Below are 18,431 nucleotides of genomic sequence, written 5' to 3' on the forward strand. Positions count from 1 at the left end.
GATTTAAGAATAAGAGAATGGATTATTGTAAGTCATATTTATTATTGATTTTCTTCTCATACATATGTAACTGTACAATCAGTAAAAGCAGAGGGTCCAGCACAGAGGAAGCTGAGCCGGGAGAGGCTTACTAAAGATGATGGATTTGATTTTTATGCACACACATACACAGCTGTATTTTATGGGAATGCATTGTCATTTTTGAGAATATTTAATTATTTTAGCCCTCTGACTAACTCAGGCTTGTCTGACCTGGTCTTGTTCAGTGCAGACCTGCTTTGCTTATACAAACTGAAGAGGCAGGTGTCATCCTGAAGTTTCTTGAAGGTCTTCAGCATAATCTGATTCAACATACAACAAAAACACTGATACGTATTAAAATAACTGCAAAAAATATTTATGCCCACCCCCAAAAGGGCACTCGCATAAAAGGCCTCTCCGTCTCAAAGTCCTGGGCTGTATTCCAGTCCATCCCTGTGCAAGCTAATGTTAGTTAACTCACTAACCTCTATGGGAAATAATAGTAGTAAGCTAATACTCTAGCAGTGCCAGCTGGCAGTGCAGTAGTGCAAACAAACTTTTAAATTAGGCCTTGTAGATCTAATATGAGTGAAGATCTTATTTCTCTCCTCAAATGAGTTCACAAACATATTTAGTGGATTGCTATGGTGAAATAAGTTAAAGGGGTAATGTGTAGTTATCAGCTGCCACTAGCGGTGTGGTTTTTACATTGCAACCAGGTGTGTGCTCGTAAGCGTGCTCGGCTCAAACTCATGAACGAGCATAATCCGAAACACAACCGCTTTCATACAGAGATCCCGCAGTAAATGTGGCAGTGGCTTTTCACACAGACTTGTTCCTCTAGCTGCTCTGTTACTACTACAATGTTCCTGGCTCAGAGGCAGATTTCAAACCCCATTTTTGGCTCTGTAATATTCCTGCCTCAGACAGCGCAGCAAGCCACAATTTTGGCACAATCTTCCCATAAAATAAAGCAGCGGTTATATACAGACTCAACAGGAGACAGCGTCGCTCAACATGCTGGAAACTCAGGTAAACTCCCTCTGCAACGTTACTGTATATTTTTTATCAGGTTGAAGTAATCCATGCTCGTTACATGATAACACTACATTTACTGCATTTAGTCAACATGATACATTGGCTTTAACTTGCCTGTCTGCTTTTCAGTAACTAACATTACCATTTGTTTGTCTTTCACCAGAGGCTCAGCAATGTAACTTACATGTATTGAATGATACCCAAACGGTGAGCTAGACTGAATATTATAAATGAGATTGTTGCCACACTTTGTAACAGTTAGACCGCAGTAAGTAACGTTACTGTAGTGGACGGCTCTTCCACTGTGTTGTGATCGGTTTTGTTGCAGTATTGTATATTTTGAGGGTCACATTAGTTACAGCGACTGAGAGTTTATGTTGGAGTTTATTTTGAAATCTGTTGTGCTCGGATCTGGTTGTTTTGTGGCGTTAGTGGACTGCATTTCGTTAGCTGCAGTGTTGACGCTGTGGTCGGCAGGAGGCTCGGGAGTGCGCATGCAGCTACATCCCGACCTGATACCTTCACATAAAAAGCAGAATAGTGGCTGTTGTAAGCAACAGAGAAAACAGGCGTGGGGTTAATTTCTAATTGAGGTTAAAGGCCATTGACAATAAGGCAGTGAAAAAGTGAAAAAGTGAGTCATTTTATTGAAAAACTACATAGAGCCTCTTTAAAGTTTACGTAGCCTTCATACAATGGAACCCTACTACTCAAGCTCAAAGCTTATTGGTTCACAGAACTGGGCCTTAGGATAGAGGACCCTTCTCTATTTACTATTTTTCATTTTTTTTAAAGCTGTTTTCTATGGAGGACCGATCCTTACACATTCTGAAATAAATAAATGCTCAATAAATAAATAAGCATCCAATTAAATACACAAAAAATAAAGTAAATAAATAAATGTAGGTAGTAATTAAATTATACAAGGAGACATAAGTGTATATATTTTAATTAGTGCCTTTACTTATTCACCTTTGTAATAATTACCTTATTTATTTATTCTCCGTTATAATCTTCAACTTTATTTATTAATTACTTATTTTTTAAATGTATTTATTTATGTGTGTGTTTTAATATTTTTGTCTGTTTTATTCTTCCTTTGTATTTTTTTACCTTATTTATTTTCACCCTTGGTATTTATTTCTTCCTGTCCTTTTTACATTTCTGTATGCATTTCTGCCTCATTATACAAATGAGGTGTTTAGCAACTCTGAAGACAATACTACCAGCCATGTCTTCCTTCTCTTTTCATGTAGACGCTCCGACAGACAGTGCTTTCAGTTTGCTGCATGCATGGACACAGAACTGCGGTATAGGGAGAAGCACACGGTCAGCTCGCTGCAGCTAAATCTGGAGTGCACTCATATTCAATTCTGTATGGTAAATTCAGTTTTAACGGAGCAGAGCGAGCTGACAGGCAGAGTTAGAGACTTTTTCTGTCTGTTTCTCTCTGCATGTTGCAGTCTGAGTCTTCTCTGAAGAGGGCAATGAAGTCTCAGTAGTACAAGATGCGAGCACCACATACAACACAATTTATCAAATTACACAACGGATATACAGTATGAAAATAAGATTGATTGGATTATACTCACAGGAAGTATAAAACCTGCTACATACGTCTATTAAAAGTAAAATAACATAAAAATGTCCCAGGATTAATTACGTATTTCTTCTTCTTCATTGCATGATTTAGAATAAGGTGAGAAATGGGTCTGTTCTGAGTTCTTCCTGCACTGCAGCACATAATAAGTCCATTTAATCCCCAAAACACTTTTCTTTTAGGCAGGCTGGAGCAGAAAACAACTCACCTTTCTCAAGTTGTACAGTAATGTCACATGTGTATGAAGGTGGATCAAACAAACTAATCTTAAATGTCAAAGTAGAGAGGAGCCTAGTAGGCCTATTTATTTTCATTCATTACACAAGATGAATAAGCTATGCAGACAGTTGTAAAGAATGAACATCTTTTTCTTCTGTTCTTAACTTGTTACAGTTACACAGTATTAGGGGTGTGGGCTGTATTAAAAGTATCCACTGTTCTCCCTTGCTCTGCTAACACACAGTAACGATGAAATGTGTGCTGTTCTCTCATTCTTCCTCTGTATGTACACATAAACAACAAGGCAGGGAAATATAAAAGGAATTTATTTTATTGTTTGGGGGTTATTTGTTGCTCTCCTTCTCCTCCTTCTTCTTTTCCTCTGACGAACATGGTTATGTTCTCCGCATGCCTCCTCCTGTGTTTTCTGTGTGAGACATAGAAGTACAGTAACTAAGGTTAGCCTTCATTAAATCATTTCGACTGGTTAAGTGCAGTAAAGTTAACTTTAAATTGACTTCACCACCACACATAAAACACGGCTTAATAGCAATCACATTTAACAGAAGCATAAAATTCTGTTAAGATTAGTTTATTTGTTAGTCACCACCACTAGCTTAAGAGCTTTAGCCTAAATAATGTTAGCACTACATAAATTAGCCTAGCGGCTAACAGACTTTCACTCTCCTCATAGCTTAACAGATTACATGTATTATTCATAATACTCACCGCTGGTGAAGTCACTGCATCTCCCGACACAACACCACGGTTGAACTTTCACCCTGAATGGCGTTTTTGTTGAAATAGCAGCTGAAAACAGCAGAGCAACGAGTTGCTCCTTGTGGGAGCATTTACCATAAATACTCGAATAGGAGTGCACTCCAGATTTAGCTGCAGCTAATTGATGTGGCTCTCAGAAACAACAGCTCACTTTCCTGCAGTTCTGTGTAAGTCCCTAATTGAAAACTCTGTAGGTCACAGTGTCCACATGAACAGAGTTGCTAAACACCTGAGCGCACTGAAGGAAGCCATCTGACTGTGTGAGGAGCAGCTCGTTGATGTGTGCAGGCAGAGTAGGCCTAGAGCTCTCCCGTCTGACTGGTCCACCAATAGGAGAGAAGATGACCCCTTGAGACACAGCCCCTCCTCATTTGCATAATGAGGCAGAAATGCATACAGAAATGTAAAAAGGACAGGCAGAAATAAATACCATGGGTGAAAATAAATAAGGTAAAAAAATACAAAGGAAGAATAAAACAGAGAAAAATATTAAAACACACACATAAATAAATACATTTAAAAAATAAGTAATTAATAAATAAATAAATAAAAGTTGAAGATTATAACGGAGAATAAATACATACGGTAATTATTACAAAGGTGAATAAGTAAAGGCATTAATTAAAATATATACATTTATGTCTCCTTGTATAATTTAATTACTACCTACATTTATTTATTTACTTTATTTTTGTGTATTTAATTGGATGCTTATTTATTTATTGAGCATTTATTTATTTATGTATTTATTTCTGACTGTGTCAGGGTCGGTCCTCCATAGTTTGCAGGATGGCTTCACAGTTCAACAAATATTTTATTTTCTTATACTGACTCTTCATGTAGGGCTTCATTTCAGCCTCTGTGTGATACAAGTTGCATGCTGGGGGTATGTTTAAGGCCCCCCCTCTCAAAGCCCACTGTCTTCTGATTGGCAAAGACCTGAAGCATGTTACCAGGCGTTTGCTGGGCAGAACAGGCAGACTGAGCCGTTGCTGGGCCATTGCTATGCCCAATTATGGAACACCAGCTTCTTCTGGCTCAGTATTACTTAGAACGGAGCTCTTCGTAGAAAAAGCAGTTCAAAACAGAGCGTTCAGAACAGGAGGAAATCTGAGGTTTTTGCTCACAGGGATTTTTTAAAAATACTTTAACCTCATTTTTTGAAGCTTTGGCCATGTTTAACATGAATATCCAACATTGTAACATTTTTGGTAAGTCATAAAATGTGGAAAAGCATAATAGGTCTCATTAAAATTCCGTTTAAACACCCAGGTGACATGGAAACCTACACCTAACAGATTTGGTTGCTTAGTAATAATGTTAGTAATTTTGTTATGAAAGCTAAAGTAATGTTATGTCTTCATAATTGAGAGCCTAAGTCATTCACTTCCGCTTCCGGCTCATGGGACCTTATTTTGTCAAAAATATGTATGGTTGTTAATGGCGAGACACAACTTATCTTTTTATCCCGTTAGAATTGAACCCTGAATTACACATATGACGTTGGTCAATTTAAAATATAATTTTGCAAGTCAAGAAAGTCGCATTTTGTTGTAAAACAGTAAAGTTACATGTCATTTTTTGTGAAACCGCTTAATGAACTACATCTCTCGTCTCGCACAGTATACGTCACCAACATGCACGGTAAAGCTAGCTAACATTCATTGCTTTCTTGCTACTAGCTAGATAATGTAGCTGTGTTCCACGCAGAAATATATCTCACCTAATGTGTTTAATCCAACAACTCCTGGCTCTTCTATCACATCATCCTCTCATGTAAGTGTTTTTATGTTAGCTTCAGTAACGTTAGCTTCAGTCATTGACTTTTGGGTTTGTGATCTTTTTAATTACGTATTTTCCAGTCTTATATCTCAACAGTTTTACATCAAGCTTTGACCTCCTTAAATTTCAAATATTTTCAATTAACAAAGATCATATGTGTTATTCAGGGCACAATTCAAACGGGATCAAAATATTTGTTGTCTCCTGCCATTGACTACCGTACAATATTTTTCCGAAATAAGGTCCCGAGGTGGTCCACCGGAAGGGGAGTGACTTAGGCTCTCTATAACAAGCAAACAGCTAGATGTAGCTTGGTAGCAAATCCAGTTGCTTCCAGTTTTGAGCCAGCTGTATTACACTTATGTTCACTGTGACCTCCATGGACTGTACATAGCCATTTAAAATAGACACATCAAATAGACACGTCTGTCTAGGAAGAATTCAGGATCAGTTGAAACCAATTCTGTCCGACTGTTCAATGACCGACTCGTGTTTATGCCTGTGCTCTATCACTATCCCTAAGCCTATTCACTGATCCTGTCCCTGTATCAGGCGTAAGCACAAAATATAACGTCAAAAATAAAACTCCTCCTGCTTCCTTCTAATGGAATAACTACTATTAACTGTCATGTAGAGGCCTAAGTATTAAATTGAGTCTGCTTCATCTGTAGTACGTTTAATATTATAATATTGCTCACACCTAACATACAGGAATTGTAAACATTTAAACCTAACCTTAGAGTCAGTTTAGTTCCATCAATCCATTTCCAGCTCCCCTCCACCACGTCAGTCAAACCAATCCAAGTTTCTAAGCAGATGAAGTCAGAGAGGAATGTCTGTTTCAATACAAAAGAAAAAGCCACAGTGTGTATTTATGAACATTATATGTGCAGTTTACAAGAATTTGTCAAGAATCCATTGAAAAATTTACAGCAACTTCATAAACCAACAAGTTGTAATGCTTCTAAAATGCCAGATTTTCCAAAAACACAACACTTTTTATCATTCAAATGGAACAACTGCGCAAATTTAATTCTGGAACACAGAAAATTTCAATTTAAAATATGCTTATGTAGTGAACAACGGTGTGGATTTGTGCATTTTATATTGAATAAATTTGGAGCTACTCTAAATTCCTTTCTCCTCCCCAGAGAAGAAGGGAGGGGTCAAAGTTGCTTTCTCTAAGTGCTATCCCGACCATAAAACTGGCACCTTTTTGATTCCGAAGCTGATAACGCGGGGCCTGACTGTTAAACTGACAAAGGGACACGAACCAGCCATTGGCATCTCCCTGAACAGCCTATCAAAACTGGCCCCCCCACACACGTTTCCGTGGCAACTGACCTTATTCTTTGTTTTATTACCACATCAAAAAGGAAAACCCCTGTCTCACCCAAGTGTGACATGGTCCAGACACTGAACTTTGGATGACAAAGGACTGCAGTCTCCAAAGACTCAAAGCATTTAATTAAATCGTTAGTTACCTGATTACGTTTGCCTCTAGTTGAGTAGTTATGTTAACTGTTGTTGCTATCTGTTGTTGATATTAGTGCTGAAAAGAAAGTTACTTGTGCAGTGTTTTTATTTTCAGCAAGACACTCCTTCATCTAATGTAATCAATGCTTGTTCATAATACTTTCTTACAAAATCCCTTTAGAAATGATGACAAAGGAATGTTTTACTATACTCTTAATCGCCAACTTGAATTTAAGGATGAATCAACAAATTCCCCGGTTCCTAAGGAGAGACGATCTTTGATTTAATCCAAGCTGTCCTCATGTAACCTGAGCTCCCCCATATGGACGAAATAAGTATTACATGTCCTCGTCGGAAATGCCGCTAAATGTATAAATATCCTGACCAATAATGTGACAATTGTTTCCTGTTACCAAATGCCTAGAACAGTACAACCGTTCAACCATTGAGGTTCGATTGTGGAAAATATTTGATTATAATACGTGCAAATAGATTTCTTTTCTTTAGACATTAAGTTTAGAAAGGCAGTCCCTTGGGAAACCTGAGACGCCCCCTGGGGAACCACGCCCAGGCAACAAAAGAGCGACACGCTCTCGCTCTCTCTTCTCTTCGCTGTTGGCTCTTCCACCCTGCTCGGCCCTCTGGACGCTTCGGCACGCGCTGCGTGCCTCGCCAGGCAACGCCCAGACTCGGCCAGCGAAACAAACAGGCCCTTTTGTTCGCCTGAAGCTACACACCTGAAGTGCCGCGACATCGATCTGCCTTCAGTTTGTTTTATTTTCTTCATTTCTTTTGTTTGTTAAAGTTATCAGTCCGTTAAATTACACTGGACTAATTCAGGAACGACCAAGTTCCATTTTAAGCCTTTTTCGTCGAGCCAACTTCACCGAGGTCAGACCAAGCCACGTGGTGTTGCCAGCTACAACGAAGGAAACCTGCAAACAGCCAAATTGCCAGACGGAGGAGGCGTTTTCAATCAGACACGGAGAACCCTGGAGAATCCCTAGCAGAAAGCCAGGATCGGGCAGCTAGCGTGGGACCCGTGCAACAGGCCAAAAGCAGGCTGTCAACAAGCAGTAAAACTTAACACATGTTCTGTGATCAGATGTCCATTTTAACTCCTAAATTATAGCATTAGTTTACTTTCATTAGCTCTTCTATGCCGTATGAGTCAAATGCTTCCCACAACCGAACCTCCAGGCTCATTGTTCAGCAAATGTTTATGTTCCCTGTATCCAACCGTCTTTTTATCACCTTAGTTAGAGAATAAATTCACTGTAAAATAATCAAGAGCTGTGTGTGTTGCCTATTTATAGTTCCTGCCAAGAGAATTGACCCTTTAGATATGAGACTGACTGACTGATTTAAGATAATTGAGCGATTATTAACTAACTGATCACTAGTAATAATTGTATAATTATTCAAAACTACCTAGAGGTCCGGAGACTCTAGGATTATAACAACTCCGGTGGTGCCCTAAAACGAGGAATTAAATTAAATTTTGATTTTATGAATTTTAATTCATAATTGGGTATCAATTCTCATAAACTGCATAACTAATAAATTTAGGTCTGCTACACTTACAATAACTTGTGGTAGAGATCTCAGATAACTGGAACATATGTCAGAGCTTTCTCATTTTTGACTTTTTAATATAATTTGACCTCATTTACTTATTACATCACTGTTATTATGGTCAATATGTACAGTCTACTTATTTTAAGGCTATACCTATAAGGAATCAGGAAATAAGGCATTTCATTAAATTGTTCATGAAATCATAAAAAATGCCTAGAGCCAGAAATTTTGCTGTTGACTGACAGTAGATCTGGGACAGTTTTTAACTGATACAAAGATCTTTGGCTTCATGGCACATTTGTATATCAAAGAATACTATATTTTGACATTTCAATGATATTTCATATTATATATTTCCTTACAATGTTGATTACCCACATGCCAATGCTATTTGCCAAATATTGTTTGCCAAATAGCTTAATTTTGTGCTCAAAGTTGCAAAAGTTGCTTAGTTGTTAAAACGGGGTGGTGACGTATGGCTATAGAAATTCCATAAGTCATAAGTCATTCTCCACGTTTGCGAAGGAGCACTGTCATGCCTTGTTAAAAAACTGTCACGCCTTCACGCCTCGTTAAGTCAGAGCATCAAACCGATAAACATCGTTGTGAGCTAGCTAACCAATTTATCATGTAGGCTAATTTACTTAGAACTTACAGTAGGTAATGTCTCTTTGTGTCTGTGTGTCTGATGGTTGGTTTGTCTTTCTAGTTTAGTTAGCTAAGTTAACTAAGTTGTAGTTAGCCAGGTGTAGTTAGCTAGCATAGTTATTGCAGAAAGTTAGCTAACAGAGTCTTCCTTTTTTTTAGTTTAGTTACTTGATTTAGTGTGCCTCAATGCTACTACGTTACCGCGGCGAGGTAAGCTAACAGGGAGCTAACGTTGAGGTAACGGATACTAATGTGACGCTCACATGCGGTCTGCCTGGATCAGCTGACCAGGGAGACCCCGTGTGCCCACGTTGCTCCACATTAGCTGCGGCTAATGAAATTTAGCAACCGGTTTCATTGCTGCTGGCGGTCAGAGCGGACCACTGGTAAGCTATGAGTCGAAAAAAGCTGTGTGAAATCTTGTTGCTCCTTTTTGTGGAAGTTGTTGAACAAATGCTGTCTGTGCCTGTCTCAGTTGAACCAGCCACACCAAGCACACACTTCCCACACAGTGTGAGCCAGATGCCGTAGCCAAGTGGCTAATCTGCAGCTTGAAGCTCAAAGCAACAAGCAGTACACTCTGTTCACGATCAAAGGTCCCTTCACACACCCCTCCCCACAGAAACTGTATGAGCCCACGACAGCGGACATTCGCTTCGTGTGGACAGAACAAATACACACCTTGTACAGATATTTTTCTGACGAAGAAATCTGCCGGGCAGTGTGTGATGCTGTTGACATTATGCACGTTTCCCCCGGCAGTGCCAGCTGCAAGCTCAGCATCAATGGCACGGTCCTTCTGTGCGTCCAGAGGTTCCCCCTTGGTTCACAGAAGCCAGGCTGTGTCAAATAAGCCCTTGAAGCGGTCATTATGCTTCATGCAGACAGGATAACAATACACGCCACCCTGCGTGTGGTGTTATCTTATCGCCGCTACACACATTACACACGACACCCCCCGGTTCCCCTGGACAGGGTCACATCCCATATCTCGTTCTTCACAGACGCCCTGGTCTGCACCGACTACAGGGCCGCGGTGGCCTACATAAACCGCCAGGGCGGGGTGCGCTCGGCGCCTTCATGCACCCCCTTTAGCCTCCCCGGCTGCTGTATGCTTTTCCGCCAGTGCGCCTGGTCCCGCGCCTTCTGGATTGCCTGCAGTTTTCAACCTTGCCGGTGACTCTGGTGACCCCGGAGCACACCAACGCGTCCTGGTTTCCCTGTCTCTAGCGGTTGCTGGCGGGGCAGCCGTGGAACCTCCCTGGAGGGGGGGGCGCTCTCTCTCAGGCAGGGGGTGCGATTAGGAGTCACCCGCTCCTCGGCCAGCCTCTACGGGTCTTGCCGCTGAGAGGTGATGACTGGAGGGCTTAGGTCTTTCTTGGGAGGTGGTTTGCACCATCCAGGGGTCAAGGGCCGCCTCCACTCAGTCCTCATACTCCTCTAAGTGGTCAGCTTTCCAACGCTGGTGTCTGGACCAGGGGACGGACCCGGTCGCCTGTCCGCTGTCGGCGGTGCTTTTGTTCCTCCAGTTGCTCATGGACTGGTGTTCAGTACGGTTAAAACCTACACTGCCACCATTTCATCCTGTCACGAGGGATTTGGGGACAGGACTGTGTTCTCCCACCCTGGTGAAACATTTCCTTAGGGGGGTGCAGAGGCGCAGGCCAGTGACGTGGCCTGTTGCCCCACAGTGGCCACTGTTTACGCGCCTTAACCCAAGCCCCGTTTGGGGCTTCGGAGACGGCGGACCTGAGATTCCTTTCGGCTAAGGTCGCCTTGCTCCTGGCTCTGACATTGGCCAAGAGGGTCAGCGATTTGGCTACGTCGTGTCTCCAAATTCAGGGCGGCGGCAGCTTGGCTGTTCTGCGCCCTAACCTGACGTTCATGCCTAAAAGCACTCCTTTCGGTCGCGGGTCATCACCCTCTTGGGTTCTTTTCCTCCCCCCCATGGGTCGGTAGGAGGACGCCACGTCCCACCTCCTCTGCCCGGTGCGAGCGCTGTCCTGCTATGTGGCACCGTGCGCAGCGTCTGTTTGTGCACTACAGGGAGTGGTCCAAGGGACTTCCCCTGTCGGTGCTGTGCCTGTCTCACTGGCTGTGCAATGTCATTTCCCAGGCTTACGTGTCTGCCGGTGAATTTCCCCCAGATGGCATCAGAGCGCACTCCACAAGAGGCGTCTCCTCCTCAGTGGTGTTGCACGGTGGGATGACAGTGGATGACATCTGCACGGCGGCCTCCTGTCCTCCTGAGTGTTTTGGCTGAGTGATTCTCCTTGTGAGTGTGCGGTGCGCCCTCTACCACCGGACGGTGTGTGGGGGCGGCCGCTGCTTACGTGGCCCGACCTTGTGCGAAGCTGATACGGTTGCTGTCGTGACCCCGCCTGTGTCTGTACGGCTGCAGGGCCCCCCACTCAGTTTACCGACTTACGCATGGGTCGGCCCTCGGCCTCCCATGCCGCGCCAACGTGCTAGCATGCACGCCGAGACCAACGCCGTGGTCAGCGGGCGACTGGGTGGCTCATTATGGCTCTGGGCAGGTGAGTTGTGCTTGGTGGTACCGTATGGGCCAGTGAGGCGTGGACTCATCCTGCTTCGCTTCTAACCCAATAGCAATAGCCTCAGAGGGCCGCAGCCCTCTAAGTTGAAGGCCTCACTGGACCTTGGTTCTCAGTGCTGAAGAAAAGGCATTTGGGAGCCGACGGCTGGGTCTCACCGTTGTATATACACAAGGTGTGGACGTAGGACAGGCCCACGCTGTGGGTGGGCGTAGACTAAAATTCTCAGTACCGTGCAGGCGCACGGAAGGGGTAAACCCAATAGCGATAGCCTTAGAGGACTGCGCCTATACTCATAGAATCCAGGTTACAGTACGTAACCCCGGTTTTATAAAGGGAGCACTCATGGCTTTGGCCAAGCAAGAGGCAAAGAAGTGACAAGAGCAGCTGCACAATCATAAGTCATAGCTACCTTGATGATGAAAACTTACATAATGTATTAAAACGTTTGGTAAATTCTCAATAATGAGCATTGGCACCACAAGTGTGGCTCCTCTGCTTGTTTTTGTCAACTATAAGCTCATTAATATGGAGGTCCTGAGCACTCAGCGTACTGAAACTTCAGAAGACACATTATACAAATACATTATTTAACCCATCTCAGACTGAATATCAGCAGAGAAGGAGCATTTTATTTAGCTTCTTTGCATTGGCTTCCAGTAAAATCCAGAATAGAATTTAAAATCATTCTTCTTACCTACAAAGCTCTTAATGGTCAGGCACCATCTTATCTTAAAGAGCTCATAGTACCTTACTACCCCACCAGAGCACTGCGCTCACAGAATGCAGGGTTACTTGTGGTTCCTAGAGTCTCCAAAAGTAGACTAGGAGCCAGAGCGTTCAGCTATCAAGCTCCTCTCCTGTGGAACCAGGTTCCAGTTTGGGTTCAGGAGGCAGACACCATCTCCACATTTAAGAGTAGGCTTAAGACTTTCCTCTTTGATAAAGCTTATAGTTAGGGCTGGCTCAGGTAGTCCTGAACCATCCCTTAGTTATGCTGCTATAGGCCTAGACTGCCGGGGGATTTCCCATGATGCACTGAGCTCCTCTCTCCTCTACTTTCTCTCCCTCTGTATGCAACCTTATCCCATTATTGCATGTTACTAACACAACGTCTCCCCTTTCTGGTAGTCTTGTGCTTTCTCGTCCCTCTCCTCTCTCCTATCACTTCCTGCAGGTTTTCTGGCTCTGGAGCTGTGGAGTCTGGAGCTGTGGCTGCGGGTCACCTGCTGCCCCCGTGTTCCTGCTCGACACCCTCTGCTGCTACGACTATTGTTGCTAGTCTTATTGTTATTATTGTTATTATAATCATTAACATTACGACGGTTACCATTAACACTATTATAAATATCTGTACCATTTTTCATTTAGTCTATAGCAACATTACCTTCACTGTGTGTACCTCTGTGTGTATATTGTGTAGGCTGCCTCCCTCCCCTCTCTCTCTCCTTACATCTCTCTCTCCTTACATCTCTCTCTCTCTCTCTCTCTCTCACCCCAACCGGTCGAGGCAGATGGCCGCCCACCCTGAGCCATGGTTCTGCTCGAGGTTTCTGCCTCTTAAAAGGAAGTTTTTCCTTGCCTCTGTCGCCTAGTGCTTGCTCTTGGTGGGAACTGTTGGGCTTCTGTAAATAACATCACAGAGTACGGTCTAGACCTGCTCTTTTATGAAAAGCGCTGTGAGATAACTGTTGTTGTGATTTGGCGCTATATAAATAAAATTGAATTGAATTGAAATTGAATTTTAAACTTTGTAAAGGTCGATCTTATGGCAGGGCTGATGGTTTTACGTTTAGTTTGGCTTTTGTTATAATTACATTTTCTTCTTTACAGAAAGGAAGGACCTGAATCTGTGGAGGCCAGCCATTATTAAACATCTGTATGTATGTAAAGCATCATACTAAAATTTGTTTTGAAGCAGCCATTTTGGAGATTAAGAGTAAAAACGCATGAACAAGACATTTTAAAAATTACAAAAAATGTTACTAGCTTCATGAAGATATAATTTATTGCAGGGATGTTTTACTGGACTGCAACAGTTTTAACTTGATGTACCTTATTAACAGAAACTAGCATCTAATGTACATGGATATTCTGTGCTTATGTGTTTTTTCACACATGTACAACTTGTGAACTGCATGATTTACCTTTTCCACAGGTTTCTCTCAGTAGTTCTGCAATTCAACCGCGATGGAAGCTGATTGGTTGCTGTGATGGTGTGTTATATTTTACAACCATGTTTTTCCTTTCCCCAGCATACGCATCAGCCCTCATGGAGTCAACTGCACCTGCCCCACTTCGCAGATTGGCCAAAAGATCCCCATGGATGGATGAGGCAGTCGGCCTTTGTTGGTTAACGGTTTAATACAGGACATAAATGTGAAACCAGCACAGAAGTCTTGGTTCGCGATTTTCAGGTTAAGATCTTTATTAATGAACGCATTAGCCAGATCAGTCCTACGATTAATATTACCCTCGGCCAAAGATATACTCAGTCAAATTTGTCTATTGGTAAGATATCTAAAAAATATCTCTAAAAGAGAGATTTAGATGAAATCTGGTAAACAAATATGTCAGCCAACGCTTGGGGAGTGACTTTTGTTGTTGTTAACATTGCAATAAAGTATTTTGTTTTGTCACTGTACTCAGTTATAAGAATGGTTTGTGTGTATTTTCGTGTAGAGCCAGTAAATGTTATTTATTTGTAATTTTATATAAAACATGTTTAACCATTAATGCAATATGCATCTGTTCAGTATGATTGCAACCGCATAAAGTGTGATTAATTTTATTGTCAACCTAATGAGGATGTATAAAATGTGTACCCCATTCTTCAGGACACAACACATAAAGCAAAGGACTTCATAATGTGCCTGCCTTAGGCCCAGCAACCTGCCTGTAAACTGTATGGTATGCTTGGTAACAGGGACACAATACCTAAAGCTAAAGCTGATGAAAATAGTATTGTCAGTGTGTTATAAGTAGTGGTGATGTACATACAATGTTGTGTTTCTTATAGCCTACATAAACAGAAATAACTCAGATTCCGCTGCAGCACTTTACATTTCCCGCGATTGAATACTGACTATGGCCGACAGGTCTGGATGTTTTTTAGCTGTGAAGATAATAATGACGCTGTATGTGATGTGTGTGCAAAGACTTTAGCAACACTGCAAACTTCGCTAAACATCTGACATTAAGTCAAAATAATATGATGATGTATGAAGCGGCAGTTCTGAGCAGGAGATTTTCATTATAATTAAAGAATATGACAGTAATTTGATGTCTTGTCATTATGCAGCTATTATTTGGAATTGGTAAGGCCACAGCCTACTCCTTATTTCTCTCATAAATACAGAAACGTGGTGTCGTACATCACTAATCGTTAGCGGTAATCGTAAGAAGTATCGTACATCACTAATCGTTAGCGCTCCAGCCGCCAGTTTTTGGTTGACATGGTAATTGATTACGTATGACTATTAACCACATCCCCATTCTCTGTTTGAGAAAGAACCTTCACCAAAAATGGCAGTTAAAACTGGCTGGAGGGGGGCTTTAAGGAGTTTGAATGGTTACTGTGAAGGTGTTGAACATAAATAGAATGAGTTAAAAAAAACACACTGTACCTGTTCTTCAGCACTGTCTATGACAACCAGATCTGCTCCTCTGTTTCTGCAGTCCTGTCTGCCTTTTGTCCACAAACCAGACTTATTGGAGAGCAGATAAAAGGAACACAAGAACATCCTCCATCCAGCAGGACACGATTTATCTGTAAACACACAACATAAACTTTGGTCCAGACTAAAATGTCTCTCCAATTATTAATTAATTACCATTAAAGTTTGTACAGACTTTGATGATCCCCAGACAATGAATCCTAATGACTTCAGTGACTTTTGATCTCACATCACCATGAGCTTCACACTTGTGGCTTTGCGGAAAAATGTCTTATTCATGCAGCCCCACACGCTGAATTTACATTTTGTTTTGTGATCAGACCAATTTATAGTAAATCTGCTATCCTACCACAGCAGCTTCTTCCCCCAGGCCAAGACTCCTAAATTCATTCTCAGCACTCCCCCATTTAAAATAGATTTATTTCTGTGAAGGACAAAGAGTGGAATCAATGGTGGTCTGGTGGATAGTGCTGAGGCCTCACAGCTAGAAGGTTGCGGGTTCAAACCTTGGTTTGCCCAGCTTCCTCCCGCCATCCAAAGAAATGCAGGCTAGGTTTATTGGTGTCTCTAAAATTTCCCTTAGGTGTGAGCAGTTGTTTGAAAGATGACTTTTGGGTGAAGCATAGGAGAAGGCCCTAGCACCCATTGTACTGAGGTTGATGGTTGTTAGTGCCAAAAGACTTGGTGTGGAAGACTGCAGGGAACGAAATGGAGTGTAGGTCTGAATGAGGTCGGTAAGATAAGTAGCAGACAGATTGCGGAGGGCTTTTAATGTTAGTAATAATACTTTAAAGTTAATCCTTTGTGATACAGGAAGCCAGTGTAGTTGGATCAGCAGAGGAGTGGTATGTTCTGTGGACTTGGCATGTTATAATCCTTGCCGCAGCATTTTGGATGAGTTGCAGTCGGTGAATAAGTTTGTAAGGAATGCCTGCTAATATTGCATTGCAATACGTGATGTGACCGAGGCATTTACTAGGACTTCCGCTGAGTGTTGAGTTAGAGCAGGGCATAGTCTGGAGATGTTTTTTATTGATATGGCTGGAGTAAGTGAGGGTACTGTCTCCCCTACTCAAGTTGACATCAACCAGTTATGTTACATAACGCCGAAATTTAACAGTGGTGTTCCGTCGGGAGATGCAGTTACTTCAAGTGGACAATGTTGCACTATTGGATTTAATATGTTTTTATTTCCCTGCGATGGACTGGCGACCTGTCCAGGGTGTACCCCGCCTTTCGCCCGATGTCAGCTGGGATTGGCTCCAGCCCCCCACGACCCTGTACGCAGGATAAGCGGTTGACGATGGATGGATGTTTTTATTTCCTTGTTGGTATGAGACACTGGGAAATATTAATATTACTTACTGTGGATGGCATTAAGATTAATATGTCAAGGTTGCGCAGGTATCTCAAGCATTGACTGCGGTCAACCAAGCCTCACTTCAAAAACGAAAGTCAAGCCAGCCCCCGCTGTGTTTTGTGATGCGTTATTTAAGGCATTACGTTAACATTGTGTCACAGCAGATTTCAAAATAATTGATTATAAATAAATAAGAATTCAAAAATACAGCCCTTGAAAATATCTATTATTTTCACTGAATTCCCTCTGAATTCAGATTGACATTCGCTTCACAGTGATTACAAACCACTTCAGATTGTGAAAGATAAAAACATTGGATACTGCTCTTATTATGGCATGTGCAGAAAAACATTGGCTCAAAAGTCAAGAGTTACATGCTTTATTTTTTGTAGTGAAAGTAATATAGTAATGTAACGAGTAACGTAAGTAATTACTTTTAAACCCAGTAAGTAATAAGTTATCTAATACTATTACTTTTAGAAGGAGTAATAAGTTAACAATATTACATTTATTCATCTGATGCTTTTATCCAAAGCGGCTTACAATTGCTATATATGTCAGAGGTCGCACACCACTGGAGCAACGATGGGTTAAGTGTCTAATGGTGGATGGCTCACAGTGGGAAATGAACCCGGGTCTCTCACACCAAAAGCATGTGTGTTATCCACTGTACCATCGCCAAGCAACTTATTACAGTTCCCGAGTAACTTGGCCAACACTGGTGTGCAGTAGCAAGAGGCGTCACTCACTCTGTCTGGCCAAACTCTGAAGCCTGTTCAGCTCTTTAGTCGTTTCAATGAGGCTGGCATTCAGCAGCTCTCTCTCTTCAGACATGGAGGAAAGCTTGTTATTACTGGCCTGGAGACGCTCCGTCAGGTTGGTATTGATAGTGGAGAAATCTGCGGCTGAGTGATGGTCTGAAATAAATCAAAATACTTCAAATTTATGTTTATTACGTCAAATACCATTTGAATCATTCAAAATTTTTCACTAACCATAATTATAGCTTATAGATTCATTTTGAAGCAACCATCTAAAGATTTCTGCGTATGTTGAGCAAATGTTTTAGAGCAAAAAAAACTTTTTGTATCCAGCTACTTGAGGCTGGCTGAGGGACAGGCATCATCATGAAAACAGCCTTGCAGTCTGACCCAAAGCAACCAAATTCAGTACATAATATGTAGTCCTTGACCCTGCTTTCTTTTCTTAGAACAGGTACAATAATATTTAATCATAACAAAAATGGCATATAGTATAAGGAAAAGCAAAATGTGCATAATGGAGCTAAAGGAAATGCCACAATAATTATTTGATTGTATTTTTCAAACCAATAAGTAAGTTAAGACCCTGTTCTCTAAAAAGGCACAACTTGTGGCATATTTCTGTGAGGGGTACTGCTTTACATGCAAAGTTAAAGTTTTTAAGTAGGCTACTGTACAAATACACAGGAGAATGTTTTTTTTGTTATTACTGTAGTAAGAAATTGACGTAGATATCCAAAGTAGAAAAAACATGACAAAGACAATCAGCACCTGTATTGAAACACTGTTTAAAGAACCAACACAAAATGTGGAACTTTTTATGAAGTATTCAACGGGACTGTTATGAAAGGCAAGAAGTGAAGACACAGATTAGAGGAAATTAGCCAGATAAACACATTAATAAAAAACTTAAACTTCTGAATGTCAACCAAACTC

At 41.6% G+C, this 18,431-nt stretch overlaps 1 protein-coding gene across 1 annotated transcript in view; it reads right to left on the bottom strand.

The window, feature by feature from the left end:
• Nucleotides 1-18,431, bottom strand: part of LOC119904507 (CD209 antigen-like protein C) — a 32,768-nt gene that overhangs the window by 14,003 nt on the left and 334 nt on the right. Inside the window, exons 3-5 of the mRNA XM_038721225.1 lie at nt 17,484-17,651; nt 15,324-15,466; nt 6,176-6,276 (exon numbers count right to left, since the gene is read on the bottom strand). The gene's annotated coding sequence lies outside the window, so the exon portion shown is untranslated. The remainder of the gene's footprint in view (nt 1-6,175; nt 6,277-15,323; nt 15,467-17,483; nt 17,652-18,431) is intronic.

The sequence above is a fragment of the Micropterus salmoides genome, unplaced genomic scaffold (genome assembly GCF_014851395.1).
Source record: "Micropterus salmoides isolate LMB-PRFRI ecotype aquatic unplaced genomic scaffold, ASM1485139v1 Ms_hic_scaffold_15, whole genome shotgun sequence".
Lineage (NCBI taxonomy): Eukaryota > Metazoa > Chordata > Actinopteri > Centrarchiformes > Centrarchidae > Micropterus > Micropterus salmoides.